Source organism: Cyanistes caeruleus, chromosome 5 (assembly GCF_971803275.1).
Source record: "Cyanistes caeruleus chromosome 5, bCyaCae1.hap1.1, whole genome shotgun sequence".
Lineage (NCBI taxonomy): Eukaryota > Metazoa > Chordata > Aves > Passeriformes > Paridae > Cyanistes > Cyanistes caeruleus.
The window spans coordinates 59,922,677-59,931,243 of NC_141705.1; positions in this window are offsets into that span (position 1 = coordinate 59,922,677).

An 8,567-nucleotide genomic window follows, 5' to 3' on the forward strand; every position below is an offset into this window, starting at 1 on the left:
CATGGGGGAACAAGAAAACAACTTTAAGAGAACCTATATGTGAGGGTTTATACAAGAATGTAAATGAGTAAAGATGGACAGATTGCAAAAACATTTTCTTTCCTTTTTTGCTTTCTCCTTTGCTATTAATCTTTATATTTAAAAGCAGCCAATGTAAACAGAAGATTCACCCACATATGACAAAACCATGGAAGAGTCACTAACCACAAACATCTCAATCTCCCTGTTTTACTTTAATAATAAGTATTCTTCAAGTCAGGGGTTTACAAAGTTATCTGCAGTAGGACCCCCATCAGTAGAATAAAAACATATATAACTTGTGCTATTATCTAAGGCCATGTTGAGCCCCCACTGTGTTTTGTGGTAAAACCAGTCACCAGTGACAGCCTGTGAATAAGGACACAAAAATAACTACTCTCCAAACAAGGTAAGTATTGGATTTGCTACACACAATCACTCTGCTTTCTACTCCTCCCAGAACTTTTGCAACCCTGAGATTACTCTGTGCAAGGGATTTTGCATTTAGACTTAACTGTACATATTAAAGCAAAGCCCACAAATCACAAATATTAGACAAGGAATGATAATATAAATTTACCAGTACCTCTGGAGATATAAGTAGAGTAGTCCCAAGGGACAAACTAAGAATAGCATCAAAGAGCTTGGCTAGGGTTATTGTCTCTAATGGACAAAACTGAATTGACCGCATACTGTCTGCACTTAATGGCAAAAGTAAATTAATTTACAGCAAATGACACCTTTTGGCCAAAAATTGGTGCAATTGGCTACTGACAAGTCAATGACAGGCTGACCACAGGACACCACTAATGCAAAGACAGGCATTTAGAGAGTTCTGAAGCTACAGGACAGCAACACCACAACCAATTCCTCCTCAGGGATAGCAGCAACATCCAAAGCTGCTTACTTAGCAAGTTTTGTGAGACTGCCTTTCAAAAATACATTGAGAGATCTCAATTTTATTTTTATTGCATTTTACTAATCTATTTGAAAACACTTTTGGTTTGCTTTATTTGAGAGCTACACAGGCATATCAAAAAACTACACAGGTTTCTGTTCCATTTGAAAAAACAGTGCATATTCATAAGTAACTTGAGTTGGCTGCAAACAGCATCGCCACAGTTATGCTCAAGTTGCATGATGAGATTGATTCAGATTTCTGAACTCTAAGAGACCCATTAACCTAGTTGTTAACACTCACTAAAGGGTTGTACATGAAATCTGTTGCCTAAGTGGTGCAAGAAGCCAGGGGTTACCCTATTTGGAGTAAAAAGTCTCTTATGCTGACCATCTCTGAAAGGTTCAGTGGGTCATCACGCCTCCCTCAGACTCTCTGTGACAATACAGTGAGCCTAAATTCAGTGATTCATAGATTCACATCAGTTTCCTACAGTGTCCACACCACTAAAGGTTCCAAATCTTCCTCAAAGCCTATTAAGTATTTTCTTTCTATTGAAGTGAGATTCCTGCTCTATGTAACAGCCTTTCCAGTCACCCCAACCTCTCTGACAGGAAACTGTGGGAGTACACCACAGAAGTGCAGCAATGAGGCTGCTGAAGTGGTCTCCTGTGCTGCCCAGCAGCAGAGCCCCCACACAGGCACCTCCTCCAGTGCAGGCTGCCAACTGCATCTCTGACCTCAGCAAAAGCAACACACAGAGGCACTGAATTGGTAGGGGGAATTGTTGGGGAAACAGATGATAAAAGTCTTGAGGAATAAAATTAGGTTAGATTTAAGGTCTTGCATCACACAGTGGGCCCCTGCTGAATTACTGATAATGAAATGCACTGCTTAAAAACTCTCAACTGAAAAAAAAAAATCAAAAAAGGGCATGAAATTACCTCTCTTCCTTCACATTGCTTTGGTTTTACTCATGTACTCTATAGACCTTTAGTAGTCACTCTTAATTGCCTTTAGCCAAAGTTTTCATTTCAGTTGCATCTTAGCTAGGACCTAATTTTTCCACTCTCTGACTGGTGAAAACCAGGTCCTAAAAAGGTGCAAGCTTGACACCCTGTTTCCACTATTAAAATCAGATTATTTACACAACAGAAGGATTTGGCCTTAAAAGCTTCACTTCATATTTAACATTCCTGTCTCCCCCTTTTTAATGGAATTATAAACATGCAAGTTCTAAGCTCCACACTTAAAATAGCCACTAGCTTTCATTCATCTCTACACACATTGCCTGTATCTACAGGCATAAAACATGGAGCTGATGAAGTCACTAGAATAATGTACATTTTTAAAAAGTGAGAGAGCCTGGTACCCACAGGCATTGCTGAGTCTTCACTTAGTGGATCACCTTGGGAAGCCACTTAAGGCATCCAGGGAAGCTGAAGTAGTGTTCTAGCTGTAATCTCTAATACCTCGTGCAGCCACCACAACCTCTGAAGAATGCAGCTAGTATCAAAGATTTAATGCTTTTTCACATTAGTTATGTCAGCACAAAATGGCCATCTTCTCTGAATAATTTATCTCCCCACTGCATAATTTTCTTATCTCTTTTTCCCTTTTGGCTTTTTACTGTAGATGGGAAGGCAAGTAGCTGTTAGTCCTCGAAAAAACCTATGGAGCATCCTTCCCATCAATCAATTAAAAAACACTTACCTTACACTCAACATGATTTATTTCTTGTTAATACAATTGTCTCACTATATCCTTCTATTATTATACCCTTAATTCCATTAGCAATTCACTTAATGCTGTCTTTAGAGCTGACCCCAGTCTGGGGAGAAAGGAAAGAAAAGTTCATCTAATAGTGCCAATGCCAATAAAATTCTGAAGCTTTTCTCTTAAAATCCTGTAGGTCACAGGAAAGACAGGTCCTGAACATATCCTGCTTGCTCTACAGGAGAATATTTATTTTTCATTCACTTTCAGCTAAATGGTTTGTTGGCTCCATGCTATTTGTATTTTCATATTTCACTATCTGCTGCACTCCTCTGACACAGCAACTTTACCACATAAATCTTTCCCTTTCCTCCTCTAACAGAAACAACTGTGATTTTGAAAGAAGTCTTTTTAATTTGAGAAATTTTGGCTTATTCCTCAGGTGAGGTTAGAGCCTGACAGCCTCCTGCCCACCAGGCCATGCATTTACAGCTGGGAGGAGGCTTTAAAACACCTAACTACAGAATCCTCACCAGGCAAGAACAAGGTTATCCAAGTATGTTGCTTACATGACTGACAGTATCCTCTGTCAAATAAAGTTCACATAACCATCAGAACAATGCTTGGGCATGAGAGAGTTTGGCAGTGCCCCTGCTTCAAAAGACAAATCCACCAGTAACAGGTTACTGTTTTGCTTTCCTGGCAACAATGATGTCACCGGCCATAGCTTCTGCTTCTTGAGAAATAAATTCTCAAAGCAGAAAGCAGGACCACCTCTCCTGAATTGTCACCTCAGAAGTCATCTACATGCAGAATTCCAGACATTTCAGTGCAACAAATCACTGTTCATCTGGGCAGCTCCAAGTTCACAAGGACAGAGTCACAACAGAAAACTCACAAATACAGCATACCATGTTCCACTTGCTGACCAGCAATAGACAAAATCAAAGGCAGAAGGACCTTTGGGAGAACCTAAAAACCAGTAATTCCTGTGGATTAAATGCATGAAGAACATTATGCTTAACAACTTCCAGGCAATTAGTATTTTCTCTGTGTCTGGACTCTTTCCCTCAGTTTTATTTTTAATTAGAGCAATATTAGCAAGACTAAAATATTTCATCTCTTTCTCAATACACATTCATGAAGAGATGAATCTGTGCCAAGGGATTTGGATGCTAGGTTGGTATCAGTTAAGGTCAGAATCTTAGATTCTGGCTCAATTTCTTCAGCCACCACCCAATGGCAGGTTTCAATTGCTGAATCCTGCAACTTCCCACTGCAAAAAGACCTTCATTCATGCTGTTGCCACAAAACCTTTGGATGAAGCCCAGTCCTCTGACAGACATCCTCCCTGGAGATCTGCCCCCCAAGATAAGACAAAACTGCCTAGTCACAATGACTGAGCTGTGGACCCCTTCCTGCTTCAGGACCCCATGTTATCTCCCTGTTGGATGACCCTATTGGTCATCTTACTCTGATCTCAGACCATTGGTCCCCTTCCCAATTCTCCCTTTCCCTATAAAAACCCCAGGTTTTGCCCAGTTCAGTGGTTAGACCATCACTGGTCCCCTTTGCTGAAGCCTGCATTAAAGACTCTCTGAGGAACACCGCACAGTCTCCTGTCTCTTGTCTGCGTTGGCTGGAGTAACCCCTGAAGGGAGCTGGCTGGGCTGAACAGAGCTGATCACAGAGCAGAAACCACTGCTAAAAGAGCTGATCACCTGAAGCCTCTCTCCGTGCTCCTAAGGGTTACCCCTGGCTGGAAACTGCCAGGAAACCACCAGACAGCAGCCTCTTCCCCGGGACACCTATCTGGGCTTGTGGCCGGAGGATGTTGGGAGGCGGACAGGCCCCCAGGCCCAGCCGCAACAAAAACCCAAAGCAGTTTGCAAGCTACGTGCATTGTAGCTTTATTTTTGCTCCCTTTTTTGGTATGTAACAAAGAGTGTTAATTCTCGTGCACTCACAAGCACAGCACTCATTCTATGAGATCAGCATAACAGTAGTAATCTCCAACAAAACTTACATGTTGCCAGGGGCCAAGCCATCCTCAAAGAAGCATAATGTGCCTAACAAAGAGCTGTCTGTTAGAGATTCATCTCCAATAGTTTTCTTTCCTCCACCTGTATCACCAGAAATTTAGGCAGTGTTGCCAGTAAAAACACACAGGTCTCAAGTTTTGGTGTCTTTTGTTGTTACAGCATGCTGTTGCTCTCTGTCATCACTGAAACAATTCAAGATCAGAATGCTTTTCATTATTTGGGTTAGTGCTTTATTTAGCAAATTTCAGAAATAATAATAAGCAGCAAATGCTTTTCACTTGCAAAAGCTCCAAGGCAGTTAAAATAGAGGTGCTAAGCAGACCACACAACACCATACCATAGGGCTTCCCTTATCACTGGCATCCATCAGCTGGACCCTACACATTTAACTGGATTTTCCTTACCTTGAGCATTTAATCCTGATTCTCCTCTGAAAATTCCTTACTACAACATAGTTAATTTCACAAAAGTAATTAACAGTGGTAAGTGTGCATATACATTTCTCTCCTCATATCTGCTAAGCATGACCATCCAGTAGGTATGTTCTACTCTACCTTGTTAGGCAGCATCAAAGCAGTCACAAAAATAAATGGAATTCCAATTTGCTATCGATTTACTTTCAAACCTAATAAATAGGGCTGGTGCTGATAATTTCCAAACCTCTGCCCAAATATAACTATGATACCTCATAAATATCTAGTAGAGGTAGATCTACATGTGTCCCGTTTCCCCCAGTATTTATAAATATATCCCTTTAACACTGAATCTTCTGTTGGGAAATGTCATCTCAGTCATACCCAGATGTTCTATTTTAAGCATGCATCTTTCCTCTTTGACTAACTCAAACATCCATCTTACTTTAGGCCCCACACATAAACAACATTCTACCTGATGCATTCTTATTAGAAGTTACAGAAGTTAAAATGAAAAGAAAAAACAATCCCCTGGGTAATCCAGTTGTTCTACTGGCCTCTAGCATGGACTAACCCTGTACCAGCCAGATTAACATAGCTCCAGAGTAAGGCAAGGGATGCGCTACACCAGTAAGGAGGCAGCTTCCCCTAAGTAAAGAAAATTAGGAAATTAAGATTTTAACTAGAATAGGAGCTACTTTAAAAAATCAAGCTAAAAGAAACATACAAAAATTCAAGGTAGGAATGATATAGGTAGTTAATGATTACAAGGTGTAGTTAGTTAAAAGCAAGGCTACATATCCTTTGCTTGTAGAAAAAATGTAAAGTAGTCAATGCTTGCCAAAATGAAATGAATAGCCCAAGGAAATACATATCATTCCACTTGTCTTAACTTGTATTTTTGGAAGGAGACAAGGATGGACTATTGAGGAAAAGAACCGTATCTACACCTGCAAGCAAGGGATCTTGAAATAAATGGGTAGGACATCTGGGTCCTTTTTGTGCCTTTATTGAGATATCAGCTCCGGGATGGGGGCTCAGGAGGCTGCGCACGCTGCCACCGCTCCCATGAGGTCACCAGGAAGGAGGAGTTTCAGCCCTGTCAGTCATCCCCTCGGCAGGCCTAGGCTTCCATCCTCACGGGAATGCTGTGGAAGACCTCTCGTGGCTTGTTTGTGTAGGGGTGTCATCCCAAGTCAACCACTTTCTGGTGATGGCAAGGATTCTGAGTCAAGGCTAGCAACATCCTGGTTTCTCTGTCGGTCAGGTTGTGAGGCTCCATCTGGTTGCCTCTCCTCCATCTGGTTCACTTGATCTAGGGGCTCTCTCAGCACCCATAACCCATTTCACCTCATTTGCTTATCAAGGTTGTTGGTATGCCGTTCTGGGGAGCAGCGGCAATGACCCCACCCAAAGGGATCGCAACACTTGGGCAAGAGATGAACTCAATACAATGAACATCGGGGTAGAAACAGCAACATTATTAACTGTGTGGTAGATGTTGTAACCAGCATCACACTGCAACACCAACATTACACTGTAACTCACATCTTGCTTGAAAATGGTTTTTCCTCATAAGAGATCTGAACTGTGTCCAAGAGAGCCAGGAGAGCTGCCAACAAGACACAGTTGAAAAGTTCAAACCCGAGGAAAAGAAAGGTTTCATTAAAAAGACCCTGGACCCATTTTAAAAGAAGAACTGAGCATGCCCAGAAGAGCATGGAGCTCATTACCATATGGGATGAGAGCAGGCGGAGTCAAGCAATGAATATGTAAAGATGTATTCTGTAATCCTATGCACATGTAATACTTTGGGGAATAAATAGAGAATAAGGGGCAGTGGAGGGTGTGCACGTCTTGGGGAGATGACTCCGGTATATTGCCCAGCCAGAATAAACTAACTTTAAATAGTTAGAGAGTCCTCTGTGATTTTATTGCTTCACCCCTCTACAATACCATACAGGAATGTTTTGTGCCACTCAGAGTTTCCCTTGCTGTAATTACACTCTATTTCTCAAGAGTGCATAGAGCAATTCTCTGTTGTCCTTTGTGTTCATAATACTCCCTGGGTACCAAAAGGTTTGGCCACGTTCCCTCTGCATGCCCAGAGGACATGATGTCCCACAGCCTGAAGCCCAAGCCTCAAGCTTGCTTTGAGGCCTAGGTTGTGTGAAAAGAAGCACTCCTGACATCTGCTCCTTTCAGCTGATCCAAGAAGAAAGACAAAGTTTTGAACCACACAGCTCAATACCACCACTGGGATATTTGTTAGAGAAGGCAGACCCCTGAAGGTTGAAAGCTGCTGATATCCCGCTTCTCTGCAAGGAAAGCCTGTCTTTTGGCCATTATTAAACCCCAGAACTCTCAGGCTAATAAACATGGGAACTGGCCTGATCTTTGTACAGTCTGCCTATGGCGCTTTATTGTTTAGACTGAACTGCTTTAACAGAAGGGGGGAAAACTTCAGATGTGTAGCGAAGAGGAAAAGGTAGAGAAAAAAAAATGGTAGTTTCTTTCCACACAACATGAGACTTTCCTGTAGTATCAGTGAAATAAAGAGGCATTTCTTCTGCCCCAATCAGTCATAACATTTAAACCACAGAGCTAGCCATGAAATCCTATGCATCATTTAGAACTTTGATGCTGAACTGACTTCATAGTAAAAATGTCTTGGCAGGGCTAAAGCACCTGCTGTCAAAGGGAAACACTGCTTAAAGGGGAGAGTGTTTGCTTGAAGAGGTCTTGTTCACTTTTAGAAAACTGCATTAGGAGTGTCTTGTGAACTGCATTAGGAGTGTCAGTGACAGCCTGTGTGTCTTGTTTTGAAAAGACAGGTGTCTTCTAATGAAGGCAGAAATCTCCCTTGAAATATAAAAATGTAAACCACCACCCCCAAATTATTATAATCTTGAAATCAAAGGGGTCTCAGACAAAGATATGGGAATAGGAATAACAGTTCTTTACTAGGAAATTTTTTTACAAAATGCAGTTGTACAAAAAAAGAGAAAACCAACAAAAAAACAACCCACTGAGTCAGAATACAACCTGACACCCTGTTAGTTAGGGTGTTGGTAGTAGTCCAATTAAATGGTGGCTGCAGTCCTCCTAGAGTGAAGCAACAATCCTGTAGAAGGGTGTAGTTTTCCTCTGAAGGTCTAGTGGTGTAGATGAGTCTGGTCTCTCTCTTTGGGAATTCAGAGGAGAAAGGCTGCTGAGGTGTTTTGAGTCTCTAAAGAGATACAGGTTTAGATGCTTGGTCCCTCCCCCTGGGTAGAGCATCTCACAATGGGGTGATGTAATTTTATCAGTCATGCAGTGAGACTCAATGGCCCATTAACAGAAGCTATCACCCTGGAAGGAGGGTGGGTTGTAGAAGAGATAAAGAACACTGCCACATCTGGTTTCAACAGATAGTAATAGAACACTTACTTTTGGTTACATCTTGCATTGCAACCCAAGACACTGAGTTATACCTCTGAT